Source organism: Falco naumanni, chromosome 2, assembly GCF_017639655.2.
Source record: "Falco naumanni isolate bFalNau1 chromosome 2, bFalNau1.pat, whole genome shotgun sequence".
NCBI classification, from domain to species: Eukaryota; Metazoa; Chordata; class Aves; order Falconiformes; family Falconidae; genus Falco; species Falco naumanni.
The window spans coordinates 83106983-83127187 of record NC_054055.1 but is presented as its reverse complement, the minus strand read 5'-3'; the positions used below and the strand labels follow the sequence as shown (position 1 = coordinate 83127187).

General features: G+C 41.6%; 1 long non-coding RNA gene across 1 annotated transcript in view; it reads left to right on the top strand.

Annotated features, from left to right (window-relative positions):
• Nucleotides 1-19422, top strand: part of LOC121084108 — a 58579-nt gene extending 39157 nt beyond the window's left edge. Inside the window, exons 2-3 of the long non-coding RNA XR_005826588.1 lie at nucleotides 1207-1298; nucleotides 18424-19422. This is a non-coding gene — a long non-coding RNA (uncharacterized LOC121084108). The remainder of the gene's footprint in view (nucleotides 1-1206; nucleotides 1299-18423) is intronic.
• The last annotated feature ends 783 nt before the right edge of the window (nucleotides 19423-20205 follow it).

The following is a 20205-nucleotide window of genomic DNA, read 5'->3' as shown; positions in this document are numbered from 1 at the left end:
AGTATATGGAAAGGCTTCTGCAGGTTTGAATCAGTTCTTGCTTGACAGCCGGGGTGCTCATGGCGTTCTCCAAGACTGATAAATCCTCTCGCAGACCTGAAGCATGTGGGATATTGCCGTGACCCTGGGGTCTCTGCTATCAAGTGTAGGCTTATAGCGTGAGAGCAGAAATAGGTTTGTGGTGGCCCCTTGTGCCTCTTGTTCCCCCAAAAACTTCCTCGACAGGCGGTGAGGACCAAACTGCACTCGGAGACCAGAGAGGTCAGCGTTACATCAGGCAGTCATATTATTTAAGCAGGCATTAGCAGAGCTCGAGAACCTGACTGTACAATCTCAGTGACAAATTAATTCTTTTTGGCCAGAGATGAACACGAGAGAAGCACACAGGAGGCCAGGCAAACCCCACACAGCTTTTGTGGCGGGAGGCAGGAGTCATTTCAAAGTGACAAACAGCTGAACGCTGTGCTGGCATTAATGCAGCCGCTGAGAGAGTTTCTATGTTAATCTATGAATTTCATAGCCCAACACTCCATTACTTATTTATAGATTTACAGCTCTCCCCCCTCCCTCCCTCCACAAGCATCTGGCTGCTGTATATGAAACACACAGTTGCAATTACAAAATGTCTTCTGAAAAACTGACACCACCCCTGTTGTCTGCTGCTGCACTTTGGGGTAGCAAGTGATTACAGATTTTGCATGGTCCTTGTTGGCTTGGCACCTGCAGGCTCAGGAGCACCCGCTGAGCACCCAGGGCCAGAGCAGTGCCATCCAGAGCTCACCCCTTCCTCTGGCTCAGCTTGGGCCAGAGCTGGCACCAGTGGTGTGCCAGGGTGCAGGATGGGACCCATGGCCAGGAGCCCTTTCCTCTGGCAGCAGTGACAGAGGTCTCTGTTGCACCTCAGAGGGTCACAGGTGTTTTTGGTCCTCCCTACTGTTCATGGCAGAAATAGAAACAGATCAGTTAATATATTTTGGGTCTGCTGCGTCACTTTTTCTTGTCTGCGGTTTTCTTGTTATGCACTGGAGCAAATAATCTTACATGTGGCAATCTACAGGGACTGTGTTTTGGGCTGTCTCTGGGCTGGGGCGATATCGCTGCATGTGTTATGTAGGGGTGTCTTTGAAATGTTTTTTTGCATGTATTTTTATAGTTTTTAATTTTTGCTGGGAGTTATATCTGAGCTGTATGTTTCATTGACTGCAGGAGCTGGGATCTTTGGAGCCCTGCAAGGGGAAAGGCAGCTCCGGGACCATGACCCATGCGTGGAGGATATCTGGCTACCGGCATCCCCAGAGGTAGTCCTAGGACTTCTCAGAAACAGGGAAGCAAAGCATTGCAACTGCTGTGAGAAATTCTATGAGAAAAGTGATATTTTGAAGATAAATGTGTTACATATGCAGTATGAGTTTACGAGCGTAACTGGTACCTCTAATAACAGCCAGAAGCAAACAGATAGCTATGAGCGAGTACAGCACATGCTTATGTGTACCATGGTAGGTCACGCACATTATGTTTTCTGCCAGACAGAATTTCTCTTTATGTTTCAAAGATAGCCCCAAGAAAAGTGTTTCAGCAGTCAAGATGTGAAGCTAAAAATGCAAAGAATAAAAACTGCACAGTCACTGGACAGAAGTCAACATTCACTACCTGTTATCACATTGTGCTTTCTAACGTGTCTATTATTTTCACATGTGCCCTGTGTTGAAGTGCAGAGATCTTGGTTACGGCAGTTACTTTCTGTGCAGTGTTGATGGAGGGTTCAAGGGCCTGACATCCAGCTGATACCTGTTTCCTCAGTGTGAGTGCAGAGGCTTTAGGGGCAGCTGCCTCATATTACTCTATTTTACCTTGTAAGTGCTTCAGTTGGGATGTATTATCCTGCAAAGCTCTTTTTCATTTTAGCACTTCTACCTCATCTGCTTTTGTGTTCTCAATGAATATATTTGTGGTGTCTAGGTGTTACTGCTGGCATCTTTGTGTTTTTCTGAAGCTGAAGTATATCACTTAGGTCTGTAGAGATACACTTTTTTTTGTTTTCCCCAAAATATTTTTAATGGTTAGTTTTAAAACATATCACACTTGTCCTAAAGGTTATTGCAGAACTGCTCTGCTACTGTTGACAAAATTGCTATGTAATATTCTTCTTTGGCTGTGTCAGTACTTCATAATATTTTATAAATATTCTGTTCTACTTTAGTGACTTTGATTTTCTGTAGCCCGTTAACATCCCAAGTATTTTCATATAATTGTTTTACTTACAGAATAATCAAAATATTATTAAATACATTAAAAAAAAATCTGTTTCTTGTCCAGGCAGGTTTGCAAGTGTTAGTAGGAAGTTCAACAAGAGCTGAAATCAAATCTAAAATCCTTGATTAGCAGCTTTAATCCTGCTCTAAAAGGAACTACACAGATAGGTAGCTCTCTGCACCTGTCAAAACCTCTATCATAGTCATAATTTTATTTATTATACTACATTATTCAAGTCCATTACATTCAAGTCTTCTGCACAGGAGAGCTGTGTCTCATCATACCATGGACTGAGTAGGTGAGATAAGCCCATTTTCCTCTAAGGAGGTGTTTCAGTAGCAGAAATAAGCTGTGCAGGAAGAGAATAATTTCCTAAGTTTCGATGCTTTTGTACATGACTGTCATCTTTCAAATTCAAGAGTTCCATCTAGAGGAATCCTATTTTATGAGCTTGATTTTGCTGGCCTTTTAATGTGTGTCACATTTGCTGGCTGAAAATAAATTAAATCCTTCTTTTTTCTCAGTTTGTTGAAAACCTAGGATTTCAATTGTTTCTTCCTGGCTCTTTTTAAAACAACGCTTTAACATCAGTACTCCCTGCTTACATTTAAGATATTGTTTCCATGTTTCTGTTTATCAAGTGTGCTGAAATTCTGTTCATGTCTGACTGTCACTTGTGAATTTGTAGCCCGGAAAGTTACAAGGCTCAGATTTTCCCATCAAAATAAAATATATCCTTAAGCAAAAAAAAAAAAAAAAAAAAAAAAAATTAGAGTAGCTGAACAGACTCTAGGAACAGTGAAACCATGTAATAATATAGAAAATATTGAATGCAGACATACCCACTGAGAACTAATATTTCTGCAAATAGACATCAGTCTTTGTTCAGTTTGTTTTAGGAGTCACTGTTTCCAAGTCTTTTTTTCTTAACCTGTAGGGTAATCTGGAAAAAAATCCACCTGAAATGCCAATACAAGCAATTTGCTATCATCTTTTGGGGTTTGGAATTAATTTTCTGTTGATTTTTTATCTAATGAACTGTTTAGGCCCTTCTGCGGCTCAGATACTCCAGCTTATCTTTCGTAATATTCTTTGTTTGTCAGACAGACATAAAATACCTTGGTAATGTTTAATAATGAAGTGTCATATGAAAACTATACTAGGATGATCTTTGTGTTCAGATGTGTGGAATTTGCCTGAGACAGAAGACAGCTTTCTAGGTGTCAGAGAGAAAAGTTTTAGCTCTCAAAACCACGCTAGCAAAAGGGCAGCATGGTGCAACGGGTGGAAATGAGCTGAAGAAATCCCACCGTTTACGCTGCAAAACTTCGGTTTTGCTGTTGTAGCTTAACTTGATTAAAAGAAAGCAAAGCAAACCAAACAAACCACTCTCAGCTTTCCTGTGGCTACACTTTCCCAAGCAAAATTAACCATACCTTCGCTATTCATACCCATGCTAAGAGTGTAACAGCATTCCCATGCTGTATGGTCCTTACTGGTGTGGCTGTATTACCAAAGCCTTCACACTTAGGTTCTGACACTTCTTAAAGAAAACCCTTTGGCGTTTCCTTAAAAAGTAACTATAGCAGAAGTGTAGTTTCTGTGGGTGCTATACCGAAACACTGAGGGCAGGGCAGCAAGTCTGGGATTGTAACAGCAAGTGATACAGGCGATGCCTGTATCAATAAAATAAAACTAAGGGGGCATTGCAGCTGAGTTATGTGGAACAGCCTGAATTTATAATGCGTAGAGGTAGTCCCTGAGTAGCAGGTTTGTGTTGGAAATGCCCGGTTGAAACAGTCCAAAACAGAGCTTGCAAGGCAATGAGCTGAGTTAACTGGTACGAATGATCAGGCGGCCAGTGATTGCACTGGATCATTGGTTATCTTTTACTTAGAAGTAAAGATTTCCTTTTAATGGTTCCCTTTTACGATTCATGCAAAAAACATAGGTAGCTTTGAACATAGAAGCAATGTGAATTCAGCTGAGCACAGCAGGTAAAGTGCATTTCTCCACTTCGTTACTTTTTTTTTCTTTCAAGCTCAAGGTAACGTGAATCAATTTTTACCTAATTACCTAATTTTACCCAATTAATTAGAAACCAGATCATGTTTCTGATTTTCAACCTAAGGCTTATTTCAATTTTGATTAACTTGTACAAAAAATAGAACTTCTTTACAGGCTTGTCTTTAGTTTCTTTTTCTGCCAACATTTTCTAAAATGCTTAGATGTCATTATGAAAAATTAAGGTAAACTTCATAACGTCAGGCTTAAATTTGTTTGTATTTTTGAGGGACCCACATTGTGGTATGCAATCACACAATCTGCCACCTCCCACCTTGTTTCTTGACTTAGAGTTTATTGCTGTCCTCAAATTTCTCTTCATTTTGTAAATAGCTTTGCAATTAGGTAATTTTAGGAATTCAGCAGAGGTAAAATGTAAGTTTTCATGATTTTTACTACCTGTTATACTGTGCTTATGAGATGATAACCACGTGGATGCTTCTGAATGATTGGATACAATTAACCATGGTGAGAAGTTTGCTTAGGAGGTGTTTCATGTTCTGCTTAAAAAAAGCTTTACAAAGATGCCTAAGGACTGCTGAAGTCTTTTGCCTCTCAGTGTCTAGAACTGGCTAATTATGGAGCAAAGCCAGGACCAAATGCTTAGGTTTAGCCACTGAGGTTGGCTAAGAGTGGACAAAGTCTTCCTCAGTCTTTTTTCATTTACAGACACTTTAGACTTCCCATTGTAAGGTGGAACCCTTCTATGGTGAATTTCATCCCACAGACAATGGGACTGTTTTTCTCAGTTACCTTTCAGAACCCTGTCAAGAACTATTTCATAGCTGCCTCTGGGTCTGCAGGTCGCAGGTGAAAAACACACCTCTGCGACCAGTGAGGAGAGCTGGTGACTACAATGAGTTTTGAATGACAGATGATATATCTTGGGTGATGAGATTTCTAAAGTAGACATCTCAATAAGCTATCTCAGGGCAGGTGGAATGGGTACAGGATAAAATACAGAGGTAGAAAGTTGAAGGAAATGTTCTTTTGAGCCAACACTGGTGGAAATAGTATCTCCTTAATATTCCACTTGAGACAGGAGAGACAAACTCTGATAAAAGTAATCATAAAGAAAATCCCAGCATTGACAATCACTGATTTCAAAGAACAAGAGCTTGCAGTCTTTGCCATGACCATGATCTGATGCTGTGGCCTTGTAGTTGACTGCTACTCTGTACAATCTGCACTAAAAGCCAGGGACTATGTTTTTGTTTGCTCTTTATTGTGTTATTGAGGTGGTGAAATTATGGTTCAGTGCCATAAGAAGGTGAAATTAATGGATATGTCCAAATGTATTCAGAAATAAGTTGCTTAGTGAAGGTCGTCTATTTATTTGCACATATATTTGGTTTACTCGCTAAGCATAATTTCACCTCACAAGTATTAATATTTGCACAGTGTAATTTCAAAAAGACTGTGATCCATAAAGAACTTCCCAAACAAGATGACTGTAAAGCAGATTTAATTGCAAGAATTTATTGTTCTTCAAAACAATGAGTCTGTTTAATAAAGATGAAACAAGTACTAAAAGTCCAGGAAGCTGGCAGTGCAAAGTCTACAACATCCTTAGTTTTACTCCCATGTCTGTACCTGCTCATCATCCATCAGCTGAGGTTCCTTACTAGCTGTCACATGAAATGTCACTCCAGAGGATGTGCATTTGCATTTTACATGGTGATATTTGCACTGAAACTTAACTGTCCATTGAACGTTAAATTGTGGTCTGAAATGATAAGAACTTCAACCCAGAGAAACATTTAAATAAACTTTAATAATTAAGTTAAGTATAATTTAAGTGCCCTTAGTTGGGACCCAGGAACTGATCTTTGAATCTCTCATGTCCGTGACTCACTATATAGCAGCCCAGGTTTTCTAAGGCAGTAAACAGCTGATCGGTGCAAAGTGCAAACTGCCCTTGCCCGAACTGCAGAGAAACCTCAGGAAGGTGGACTGATGCTTCCATAAATAAGGAGCACAAAATGGATTTTTTTCCCAGTGGAAAGTACGTAATTTAATCAAGGTGGAAACATTGCATGGGAATGTGCTGTTTTCAACATAATATTTCTTTAGAAAATAAAACCAACAATTCAGCTATTTTCACTGCTGAGTCTTGGAGTCTCAGTGCTTAAAGGGAAAGTTTTTTTACATGAACACACATACAGGATCAGGCTATACCTGGTGTTTGAAGGAGAATGAATTAATTAGTAGAGGCTACCAAATAGCACTTATAACAAATTCCCTTCCTGAGAAAGCAGCAGAATTTAAATGACTGCTTGAGTGTATTCATTGCCAACATCTGCCAAGAATATTCATAAAAAGAGATAGGCTAGAGGTCGATTTCAGGATGATCTTTGGAGGCTGAGGACTTCACTTTCCGTTAGATAGCTACAAGGGCAGAGATAGGGGACTTTTATGTAAATTTGATCAATGTGACTCCCCAGATATATGTAATATATCTCCAGCCATCAAAGTATGATGGAATTAGAAATAGGACAGGTGATGTACTTGTGCCCTTTCCCTAAACTTCTCATGGTGTTACACCAAGTGCAGAGATCACTGCAATAACAAATCTTCCCCAGGGTTCTTGGCAAAAAAAATTCCATGTCTTCATTGTCAGCATGGCCAGTAAGAAAACTTCTGCTGTATTTTGTCTATTATGAACTATGAATGGGCCAAACTTTCAGTATGATTTTTGATTTCATCTTCTGAAAAAGCAGCTCCTCTTAAAACCTGCAGTTCCAAATATTTGGCTTTTGATTGGGAACTAACCATGGAGTAGTGCAGAGAAAAATGTGCTGAAGCATTCTAATGAAATGGACTTGAAAATAAAAATTGTTCTGGAACCTTAAATAATGGCTCACTACTGTTACTGTATTACTATTTACTTACAGATCAGACGACTGTTTATTTTTGCCTTAGGGTAGTATGGCTTTCCTTAGCTACAAAAGCAAAATATTGATGAGTCAGGTAGTTAAAACAAGATGCAGGATGCTTCAAATAATGCCAAACATTTTATGTAAGATCTATCTAATTAAAAATTAGTTCCCCACCTAGCAGCAGACAAACAGATGTCTCCAGAACTAAAGTACCTTTTCTCTCATCAGTTTTATCGACATAGGCTGGATCTGGATCCTGACCATGTAAATTTATTTTCTGTAGTACCAGGTATATTTATACATGTTGTATAATTATGTATTGTAGATACATGGGTGAATTTCGCTTCTTTTAATTGAACTAATTTTGAACTCCTAGTTATTTTCTTGTCTTTTGGCACTTCAAAATGAAAAATATAATAACAATAGTAATAACAGCAACAATAAGGAGCTTTACCTTAGAGGTCCAGACATGGACAGAAGACAACCATTTTCACTTTTTCTGCATTTGGCTTTTTTTCAGCTTCAGAAATTAGGTGATAGGATTACAGATGAACGTATACCAGCCAGAAAGTTTCATACCACCAACTAAAAACTCACCTGAAGTAACCCTGATGTTGTACAGCAGTGTCTTTCGGAGGGAAAGACTGCCAGAGCAGGAGGACAACGTAGACGAGCTGGAAACTGTGCAACTACTGAGTGAATACCCTCACCTCCAGATTTGAAACCCATGACTGATGCCCATGTTTGCCTGACCTCTGCTAGTGGAGGGATCCTGCATTTACTCTGACACGTTCAATAGCATAGGCAGCTGCAATGGTCTTTTTTTTTTTTCCCCCTCCTGACAGGTCGCTAACCCTTTAACGCTATTGGAAGAGGTTTTGTGCTCAAAGGCAGACGTAGCTACATTCATGAAAATGCCTTCACAGGCCTGAGAAGCTCTTCAGTGTTTATTCTGTTTTGACATTAGGTACTTTACCTCATCTGTTTTGCCAGCTGCATTGGAGAGATGTGTTTCTGTAACTGCTTATCTTGTAAGTTAAACAGTAAGACTTAAAGCAGATTGTTTGTGGTATGAGCTGCTTTGCATCGATACATGTCAGAAGGTCATTAAATTCCAAATGGCAGTAGGTGAAAAGCTCACTGGACCAACACATACTGTGTTTTGACATCATTGATTACTCATCAGGAATTTTCAAAGGTGGGCTTTTCAAAGTAGAACCGCCCTTTGAAAAATTAACCAAGCCAGCGGATCTTGGAACACATTGTCACAGTTTTTAGGTTCTTGCCATTGTGTTTGGACAAGTGTGTCAACTTCTCCTAGTGCCACGCAAGTCATTCACTGCAGCTGAAATAGCAGAAGCTGATCCCTCTCCTGCTCTTTGAAAATTTGCATGCTCAATGCAAATATTAAAAGTGCAACATGCAGCTTTATTCCTCTCCCAAAACACGTGGGAAAAACATTCTTTTTTCTGGTAGTCTTTTCTACTTTGCTTGTCATCTTCCCTGAGGTATTTAAAAAAGTAATCCCAAGGATATTCAAAGCTAACAACAGTGAGAAAAAGCAGAATGCCTCTAAGAACTTAGACGTTCCTTGCCAGGTCCTTGTGGCATTAACTAATGAATCCCCAGAGCACTTCCAGAACTGCAGCTTGCGCTGAACATTTTGTTATCTGAACCCCATCATTTACCATAGAAATCAACACATAGATGTTCAAAGTAACTGAACAGTTTATGCTATGTACAGGACTTGCCATCTGGTGACTGGACACCGGGATGAAAATGTAAGCGCCAGGCATCCAACTCCAGGTCTGCGTGAGAGCTGTTACGGCTTTTCTGTTTCCTATTGCTTGAAGTGCTTCTGAGTATGGATACATGTCAGAGCAAAACATGTACGTGCACCAAGCCCTCATGCATTTCTGTCATTTTTATAAAAGCCTAGGCCTGTCAGGCTGAGCAGAGTCATGGTGCGCTGTAGACAAGCAAAGAATGAGGACCACAGGACTCGTACCCTGGTCTATATCAGTAGCACCCAGCTAGTAAGTCTTTACACAGCTAATTACTGGAGGGCAAGTCCTTTTTCCTGTTTTTCTTCCCCTTTTTAATCACCTTGTGGTTTTTTTATTGTAATCTCTGGAGGACAGGAAGAACAGATGTTGGTTAACAGCGTGGACAAAAGTTTAACATGACTTTAGCTGTTGCAAAGCCTGGAGTGGCTTGGTAGAACCAAGGTAGAACTTCCCAAGAAACAATTGCTACAACCTTAAGGCAAGACAGCACTATTCTGTATTCTCTACAAATCTTACCCTGCCACAAGCCTTAGATATTTTAAATATGTCTTAGAGATGCTCAAACAGTGTATTAGCACTGTGCTTTTGTTATATACATCAACGTGTAAGGCGATCAAGCAGGTTCCTGAGTTACCATGGAGCTGAACTGCACAAATCTTGGGAGACAGTGAAAACTAATAAAACAGAATGAGAGAATAAGTCCCTTGGAGCCTGATTTCCAAAGTGCAAATAGCTGAACGCTGCAACAAATATACTTTTGCCCCTTTCTTAAAAAGATAGCAGATGTGGATTAACTTTGCTGGTCAGATTCCATTGTTGGGCACATCCACGATGTACAGCTGGGCTATTTTTTGCAGACAAAATACAGCCTGGCATTTCCTCTGAGGTGAATTTCTGGAGTCTCTGTGTCTTTGTTGGATGCTGCTAGAACCTCTCAACTTGAACATACGCAGCTTCTTCCTGCTCTTACCCTGGCAATCACTGCTCCCAGTGCTCATCATCAGGGGGACTGCTCTTGCAAAACAAAGTTTGAGCACTCATCCTCCTCTTGGGCAGCTGTGGTGCAAGAGAAAGGAAAGTGTTCCCTCCTGAGCAACTCAGGAAATGCAAGCAGCCTTTAGAAAGGGTGGGAGTCATTTTGCTAAATGTGGATACTTTCATGTGAGCAAGAGGTCCAAGCCACTGGAGAAGAACATCTGCTTTTAAGACTTCTGTTGTTGCCTGAGATGAACAGCATAGATCCCCCAATCATTATATTGATTAGACTTTCATGTGTCTGCTCTGATGGAAACATTGGTGCTGTGGGGGAACCTCACGCAGGGTGCTCTTCTCCCGCAGCCTCTGGGCAACCTGTCTGGTTGCGCTGAGTATTTTGTCCTGGATGTTCATGTGGCCAGGGACTTGGTCCTTGATTGACAGTATCCCCCCTTGCCATTATCACCTCTTCTCATAAAACCAGTTAATTTTGCCCCTCAGAATCTGAAGCTGGGAAGGGAAGATAAAACTCAAAGGATGAGAGTGGGGACTGGAAGATCTCCTGAGACAAGAATGTTTCATTCTCTCTTCACAGAAGCAAAATGAAGAAAAGCTTTTATTTTTTCTGTTTCTTGTGGGCATTTTATAAATGACTGGGTGGATTAATTTGTTTTCCAATCCAAGCAGCTTTGTTAGCCAATTTAACATAGATTCCTGTGTGTATTAGGAGAAATCATGGGAGTATTCCCATGGATTTTCTCAAAATGTCTCAAAAAACCTACAAGTAAATTCCACAGAAATGTGTCCAAGTTTTTGTGAGGGTAGAAATTACTTAGTAATCTTAAGTAGATGCTAGGAATGCTTCTCCCTGTGGGTCAGGTCTTGCCGAATTAACTAGCTGATCAACCTTTAACCATTTTTTTCCTATGAACAATAGAAAAAATCTGAAATACTGAAATCTTTCTGTCCCAGAATAGCTCACATCAAGCTTCTGGTTAAAATACTGTCTGTGTTGGACTCTTTGGTCATATGCAAGAGAGATACCAGAAACAGCTGAAACTCTGCAAGAAAGGTGTTGGTTTAACCAAAGCTTTTTTTCTTCAGGCAAAGGGATTGTCACTTGAAGAGGGGAATAGGATGATGCTGCTGTTCAGTTGTGACCTTCTCCCTTCCTTTCAGGAGTTTTTCTGCTGGGGGAGTGTAGGTAGGGATGGGGAAGCTGCTTTTTATGGCTACTTCTCCCCAACTTCTCCAGAAATAGTAACTGCTACTTGCATTGCATGGGGCAAGATTGGGGCATTCCCGTGTTGGAAAATATATCTATCGAGCATTTGGGCAGTTACTGCCCCACCTCCATGACTCATGAGCCACTTCACTGGGACATGTGCCACAGGAGGGAATGACTGGCCAAGGAGTCCATGAAAACAAAGATCCATGAAAGTAGGACTGGCCTGCATATGATTTTGGACTCTGGTACTGTTAGGGACAGAGTCCTCTTTACTGTTCAAACAGTAAGGGATGGCAACAGTGTGCAAGGCCACCGGGATGCGTGGTTATGCCATACATGTGAGCTTGTGGGCTATCACTTCTCCACTGTATGAAAAACCCTGCAAATAAAGTGATCTTACCTTGGTATGTTTTGTTGCCCTGGCAATCACAGAGCACATTTGAAAATAGAACAGAAAAGAATTTTAATTTCTTTGTAATGAAGGGAGAAGATGAAGCTATTTGGAAAAAAACCACAAACAAACAAAGAGAAACATCTGCACCTCAAGAATTTTTTTCTCTGGGATCTGCATGAGAAACTTGCTCCCAGGAAGGTGGATGTCTCAGACCACCTGGCCTTTTTGTGAGAAAAAGGGAAAATACCAAGGTAAAGGCTGTGGCACTTTGTAACTTTTCATGTACCGGCTCATCTTGAAAACCCATGCAGGCTGTCTAGCTATCTTGGGAAACATCTAACCCCTCATTACTCTGAAAAGTAATCCTTCATGACTCACTTAAACCAGTGAACTGGAGGATTATGTTCAATGTAGTGGGGAAGTTCTGCTTGCGGCAGATTGATCTTCTGATAGCCATCAGGACCCTGCGACAATGAGGTTGAGGAGGGAGGAACACAGTGCTATTTTTGAACTTCATTTAAGCTTCCCCATAATCCATCATGAAAATTGGTAGATCATGAGGGATATCAGTTAATTTAGCTGGAGTTCAGCTGAGTTTGTTTTTCTTACAGAAGAATTTTTGCTGTGTCCATTAGGGATTTTTTAATTATTTTCAGCAATGGAGATCATAGAGGTTCCCATCCCTTTCTCGAGAGCTGGTACTGTGCAAACAAACAGCGAAATTCACTTTGCCTCAAACAATTTGCAAACTATAAACAAGTACAAAAATTAGCAAACAGATTCAGCAAACAGGCTGGGGAAGCATAAAATAACAGCCCGACAGTTATGACCAGCATGAGATTATTATGATCAACAATCTAAATTATTATTGTACATCCCTAAGTAGCCTATTCTGGCAGCCCCATAATGTATGTAACACGCTGTACCTTCTGCTGCTCCATATCTTTATAATTGGTTGCCAGTAATTTCTATCTTCATCACAGTATTAGACGTTCGGTGCATTCTTGATTGTTTCTTTTGCTGAATGTAGTCAACAGAAAAAAATTATATTCACAGCACTTGCAGTTGCCTGGTTTATGCAGAACTTTTAAGTTCCAGTAGTTGGAAAACAGTCTTAAGTTTAACATAAATAAGATACAATTAAAATAATTTAATTGACCATCAAAAAGCTTAACTTCAAAAGAATTAAGACCCTCTCTAAGATATGTTGTCACCTTGTAGTCCATTTGTTATAATTTGAACACTTTTATCAGTGCAAAATCTTACCAAAGGCTTCATGAACACGGGAGATGATTAAAAATAAAAGATCAAAGCATGCAAACATATCCTGTTAACAAACTCTAGCAAAAGAGGATTGTATTATAATTAAATATGAAGCCAACTCAAACAAGTATTTGGGAACACTGAAGTGGGATCCCTCCGTGGCTTTTGGCAGGGTGTGCTACACATATTGTGAAGATGTCATTGTCCAGTTGCCACTGGTCTGACCAGAAGTCATGTGTGGTGAGTGTCGTTGCACCTCTCTTCTCTCCCACCAGCATTTTAATTTTTCAGTGCCGTGCTTCCAGATACCCTCACAAATCACCAACTAATTCAACACAGTAAAGAAGCAGGGAGCTTGATAATACTGCATCAAACCCCTCAGCTCAGCATCGATACATGGAGGTGCCTGCTGGGAAGAGGGAGAACTTGATCAACTCCATCTCCCATGATGAAGCACAAGTCATCTGGGGGCTTTAATAAAGTTTCTCGTGCCTTCTGGAGAAGGTTCAAGAAGCAGAATTCGCAATATGGGTTTTTGTAAATCCTTTTGCCACTAATGGTACTACTGCTAAACAAATCTTTTGAGGTAGCATGTGAAGGCTGTGACTAATTTGCCTTTGCCCATAGTTAAGCAATACGAACTGCTTCCTGGGACTCAGGATAACAAACTGAAATATTTCTATTTCCTGCAGATGAGTGAAAATAAACAGATCTGATCTCAGCTGAAAGAATGTAAGTAGAACAAGACTTCATTTGTAGGGGAAAATAAACTCTGCTGATCCCTTAGATCTGGGAGTATAAACAGCATCTTTTTTCTCCCAGGGCAGTGTATAATGTGAGTGCACGGTTTGAACATCATCAAAATAAACAGCTAATCACCCTTTCTGGCTTAATTAGGTTATGTTCTGGTCCTTGGCTCTAGGCCTCATGCAAACTATTTTCTCCAAAGCAGTACTGAGGGAAGCCCTGCTCCCCTCCCAAGAAAGAGAGCATGTCCAACTCTCTGTTTGTTAGTTAACATTTGCTCCCCGAGGAAATCCAGCTTGGGGATTTTCCTTGCAAGCTTGGCAGATCCAAGGCAAAAATACTCCCATCGCTTCTGGCCGGGAACAAATGTAACCCTTTCTTCCTCTGCTCATCGCAACAGATGCAATGGGAGATGAGCAAAATCAGGGGGTTTTATTCTCTTTTTTGTGTGTGTGTCTGGAATTGGGCTGCCTGCCTGTTCGTTGTGTATCAGCAAACTTGCTAGGTTTTCTGTATGGGAGTTTATTCACTCTTCCCAAAAAGGTGATTTGTCAGCAGTACAACTGTCAGTGGCCACTGCAAATGCAAATGGTAACTAATTAATCCGTAAGGATTGTATAGGGCCACTGTTATTACTGTGGTATTGCAGACAGATGATTGAAGTGCATGTGTGCTGCAAGACTGGCTCAAGCTGACGCTTTTCAAGGAAAGACCTGGGAACACAGAAGCTGCTGACTGAAGCTCACGGGCCAGACCCTGCACTGCTGGGTCCTTGATGGGGCTGCTGCGAGTGCTGGGGCACCTCAGCTGCTACACTGTGGGTATTAGCAAACAGAATTAATACAGAGAGAAAACAGTGGCAAAGGCCATGTGGACTTTTAAGCTCTGGTTTATCAAGGCTTTCTGGACTGCAGCACAGGGTCTGTAAGAGGAGAAATAGCTGACCAGATTCAGAGCATTTCCAGATTTGCACTTTTCTAGATTTCTATTAAAGTATGTGTAGGTCTCTGAATATGTTCCCATTTTTCATTGCTTTTTTTAAATAGCTGTTCCTCTATATCAAAATCAACCGTCCTAACTTTAATCCCCCTTTCAAAGTTTCTTTTCATCCTAAGAACAGCTAAAGGTGCTCTGAGGACTGTTTAACTGTAATTCCCAGAGGTGCTAATTTTCTCTCTTCTCCATTCTGATCAAGGCTTGCAGTGGGGCTGGGGCAGAGCTGCTGAGGACCCCAGAGGGGCCCATCTTTCCCAAGAAGTTGTCTGTAGGTGGGTACCAGCCTGGTCATGGCAAGTTCAGTTTCTTTGTGGCCTCACTTCTACATCCGTTGGCTGTAGGAAGCAGTTACCGCATCCAGTGCTGGGTCTAAAGGCACAGACCCATTTTTAATGCGCTTTCTCCAGACTGAGGCGTTTGGCCATCCTGTTGACACAAACCCTGGAGCTGAGCCTCAGCTTTTTTGAGCCTCTCAGATATACATCCCCTCAACAGCTTTTCTTGCCTGTGACTGCATTTTAGTAACAAGAAGACAAGGAAGACAACAAAAGCTGAGCAAAGATATTTCTGAGCCCCAGGCATTTAATTATGTAGGATGTCCTTAGAAGCAAATATTTATATACGCTGCCTGGTTTGGTCACACTTCTTGGTAGTGCCTGGGGGCCAAGGTGAGACACTGCTGCTGTCCCGGCTGCTACCTCCAAGCACCCAAACCATCCCTGCCCTCTCCCAAAATATAACTCCTTGCTCTCATCCAGGAGCTGCGGCTCCATCTGCAGCTCAAGCCCGCTGCAGAAAATTGTATAGGTCTGGGTCAGCGATGGAAGGGGAGATGGAGCTGTGATAACCCTGTGGAGAGGGCTCCCCCGGGGGAGAGGGTGCGTGTGCTCAGCACAGGATGGGAGGTGTAATGAGACAAGGAGGCAACAGCTCGAAGAGTGTTCACAGTTTAATAGACATGTTTCACACTGTCACAGCATCTTCGCGAGAGCTTGGTTCCCGGTTTAGGTATCTGAACAAGTGACAGACTGCACGGAAGGCCTGTGACAGGGAGGCGTCTCCCCTCGAGCCGCACTCTCACAAATCTTGATGATGGATGCAAATCATTTAGAGACAAATTAAGAAAAGTATATTTAGGCACCTAGAGAAGTATAGAGGCACTTAATAGGATTTTCAGAAGTGCATAAGCAGATTAGGCATCCAGCTTCCTATTGAAATCAATGCTGACGGAGCATTTAAAAAAAGATATATCTTGAGGTATCTCAGTGTTGTTGCAGTCTGGGTGCATTTGCAGGGGGTGAGTGGGCTTAAAGCCACGCTTTGTTCAAGATAAGTCTCACAAGTAACACAACTCCCTGGTTGTACCAAGTCTCCAAAGCCACAGGAGCAAGTTCTTAAGCTCCCACAAAGGCTAAATTATGCTGGCCTGTGAGAATAAAAGAGCAAGCCCTGAAAGGAGAGGTAATGAGCTCTGTGTGCCTGCCTGTGTGGGAGGAGCAGGACTTCTGAAGAGACAGAGGCAGAAAGTAACGCAAAACTGAGGAGACAGAGCAATCACAGGAGCTTCACTCAAGAAGAGGCCTTGTGACAGCTTTTTTTTGGTTACAGAGCTGGCTGCGAGGGGCTAGGCAAAGAAACTGGTGGTTTGATTTTGACAGCACTTTCGCAGTCCTTGTAAATAAACGGGTTTGACCCAAAGAAACATCTTCTGCCACCAGTTTCTCCCTGTGTGTAGAAAGTACTTGTCAGGACCTGGATTTTGCCTCACTCAGTGATTTGTATTTGTAGTATAATGCTGTAAAGTCAGTTCCCTGCTTTCTCTGAAATGCAGCTCCCAGTCTGTCGAACTGAAATCAGTCCTTATTTGCTTTACTGAGCAGTAGTGAGGATACATACATTAAAGGCTGAGGCACTATGGTAACTGGGGCCAATTAGCTGCTACCCGAGGGCAGCGGCTCCCAAATGTGGGATATCAGACAACTGTGAACCTACAGAATTGCTAACAGATCACTCATTATTCTCCTCTTGAGACTTCTAATTGGGGAATTAACACACGATATTTTTAGTGAGTGTCCTCAGATCGTTTATCTTCCATGGCATGTCAGTCCCTCAGGGAGCACTATTTGGGAAGCAGCTGCTGCTTGAGGTGACAGAGAGGAGTTATCTCCTCTGAAATCCCGGTTGACATGAGTGGCTGATGCAGACAGTAGGCAAAAGATATGCATGTCATAACTGTGCTCCCTAACATATGAATAATATGGAATGAATTAAGCAACCTCAGGTATCTTTTGGGCTGGTAGCTCCAGCCTTGTACTGGTGGTTTCTAAACTGAACGTGTCTATAAGCCTCTGCTACAAAGAAGAACAAATGAAATGACATGCTGGAGAATTCAGAATGGTTATTACTGTGAAGGGTGCTAGAAGAGTCAGGCAACAGAGGGAGCTGATTTATGGGCCAGCAGACAACGTTCAGCTAGGAATGTCCCAATGAGACAAGAAACCTGGAAGTAAGGAAGAAGGCTTCTCTGTGTTACATCTTACTGATCAACGCTATTGAAACCCAGTAGGGACAAGCTTCTAGATGCTGCTAGGAGGAAGGAATTTCTCAGGGCTTATGATCTTTTTGCTTCATAACACTTTTCCTGTAAAATTAGACCCTTCTGACCTGATTGTGGTGGTGAAATATCTGATGCATTGCGGTTCTCTGCCTACCTAGAAGCAAAGCAAGAAGGAACCTTGACAGCCAATGCATGCCTGTATTTAATTATAATATTTTCTCTGGGTTGTAAGAGCTGAATTATTAGTGTTATGCTAATAAAATCCATTTGAGCTCATGGAACAGTCTCTCTTTAAATGAGAGGTGAATTTGGCAATTTGCCAGCTGGGTAACAGGATATTAATCAGACAATACCTAGGGACCAACACCACTATATTGCTTTTAATCTTTTGACCAGTAAGGAAAACAGGAAGAAATCCATTTCCCTCCTTTCTTTGCTCAATGTGATAACCAGCTGGTACAGACTAGCTGCAGCTCAGCTCAGCTTGGGAGGAAACATTTGGGTTTTATCTGGGTAAATGAGAAAGCAGCAGTACCCTCTTCCCAGCTGCCATGCAGCTGGGTGCAATTCATGCATGCAGTGGGGCTCCTGAAGGTCTTTGGCTCCCAGTCATGTATTAATAGCAGGGTGTCACCTTGCATTGGAAGAATGTATAGCTTTTCTCAGATGTGCCTAGAAAGGAAAAAATTGTTTGACTGTTCCAGGCAGTCATTTCAGGTGATGACTGCAGACAGTGTTCAGGACCAGATCTGCAGCCTGCATATGGTCTGTGTAAGTGCAGCCCCAGGGAAGAGAGGAGGGGGCTTCCAGAGCAGTGGGATACCCACCGAGCAGACACCACCCTGTGACTGGGAGCTTGGTAGTGTAACGTGAGGGGTCTGGTTTGTTTTTCTCCAAATATGAATGCATGAAGAAGAGCTAGAAATGTGGTATATTTCTATGTCCTTGCTGGACTACCCTTTAAGGACGGTGGACATGTCTTCCCTGAGCCTGAAGGCATTCCTGCAGTGACTGCAAAGGGTGGGAAAAATGCTGTCTGACCTCATCTCTGTCATCAGCTAAGGAGTCCAAGTCTACCCAGGGAGGCAGACCATGGCTGCCCAGATTTTGTTGTGATTTGCTCCCCTTCTCTGAAGTGTGGGTGTCCTGTAGAAACCTCTGGGGACCTTTTGGTGGGGTTTAGGTCTGGGCTGGTCTTGCCTTGTTTCTGTGAGCTTAGATGAGGAACAAGAATGAATTAACCAGACCTTTAAGGCAGATTCTGTGTTTTTTTTTCACAGACCCTTCTGACCAGCAGTGAAAGAATGAAGAGTAAAAGCACTTTAATATCCTGGGGCACCTACATGGAGACAAGTGGCTTGGTTCTCCTGCCTCATCACCCTTCTCTGAGACTCCCAATGGGGAAAATACATCCCACAGATGCTCCTGAAAGGACCATTTCTTTCCCACATGGGCATAGCCCATCAAATCAGCACTGTCAGATTGCTGTAGAAAATGGGCCAAGGGCCCAGAGCAAACTGCTTCTGCAGTAGCCCTGAAAAAGAGCAAGCTATCTGAAAAGAAAACATGTCATTATATTTCCTTTCCACATGGTGAATGAAGAAGCTTTTACCTGGGGAAGAAAGGAAAAGTGTTCTTTTTGTTAGCTTTGTCCAGAGAGAAATAAAATCTTTGAGGTATTTTCTGGCACATAGCTCCTGTTAGGCTTCAGCCAGCTGATCTGTATTCAAAAGCACTAGAATGTAATTTCAGCGATAATTGGTCAAGAGAAATGGAGGTGGTGAAGGTTTTCTGTTGTAGGGAAGTCTTGCATGAAAACCCACACATCATGGCTAAGAAAACATATTTAACAAATTAATGTGAATCTTGGGAACTGAACCCCTGGAATCTGGGGCTCTGCCCTGAACGATGGAAATCTGGAGCCACTGTTGGATAGGGGATGGTGCTTTTCAACTCTAATTTCAGACAATTGGCACAAACTCATCTGATGAACCTTTTGCCCTGCTGATGAAAAACTTTAATTTCCCACCAGTTTTTTAATTTATTATTCAGAATGCGTAAGTACTAAATTAGAGATACAGCTTTTGGTGTAAGCCAACATAATCCTTTTACCACTGACATGTTCTGTTATATAGCATTTTGACCACTCTGTGTATGTGTGAAATTGCTGTCTAAAATGTAGTGCTTAAAATTTATATTTGCCTGTTTCAGGAAAAATCTGTTAAAAAATTCTAATAGGAAATTGTGCAAAATAAAGCATCTTACTCTTTATTGTCCTGGATGGAAAATGGTTGAGTTCTGCATAGTTTCAAAGCACTTTTGAAGGAATTGAAATGGTTCAGTATCATACTGCAGTGGTGTGATGTTTATAGGATAGTTACATTACTTTCATGAGACAAAGAAATCCCTTACACCGACAGTCCTATATTTGCAAAGGAATGAGTAGTGTGCATGCATTGTACTGAGATCAGGGAAGCACACTGCTCTGGGTGAGCTGAGTTTAGTCCAGGCCAATACACAAGAACAACTGATGTTTTGATAACACTTCAACAGCATCTCTACTGTGGCAATGGGTAGTTCTTGAAGATCTCAGCAGTGAAGCCAAAAGAAAGCAGCATTTTTGGAAGTGTTCTGCTTTTCCCAAACTTTCACTGGGATTGGGAGAGGGGATTTAAACTAAGGGCAAAGGCTGTTAAATGTTATGGAGCTGGAGGTGCCTACTCTATTCAAAGTGTGCTCCCAAGTCTGCTGGGAATATTCCCATTGTCTTTCAGTCTTTGGACCAGTCCATATATGAAAGAATTACTTTATTCCTACTTCTACTATGAAGTCCACTGAGATGTCTGTGTGAGGGAACTTGAAGACATTCTGTTGATACTCGTGGGTGTATTTGTCTGGAAAGAGAAGATCCTGTTCTGTTGTCTCCTAAGAACAAAAACCTAAGATCTGAGCCTCCACGCAACATAATTTGCTTATACAATAATTTTCTTCTGAATGAATGAAGCCAGGAAAGAGTTTCCTGTTATATTTCAGGGAAGTCAGGCAATGTGCAGAGTGAATTT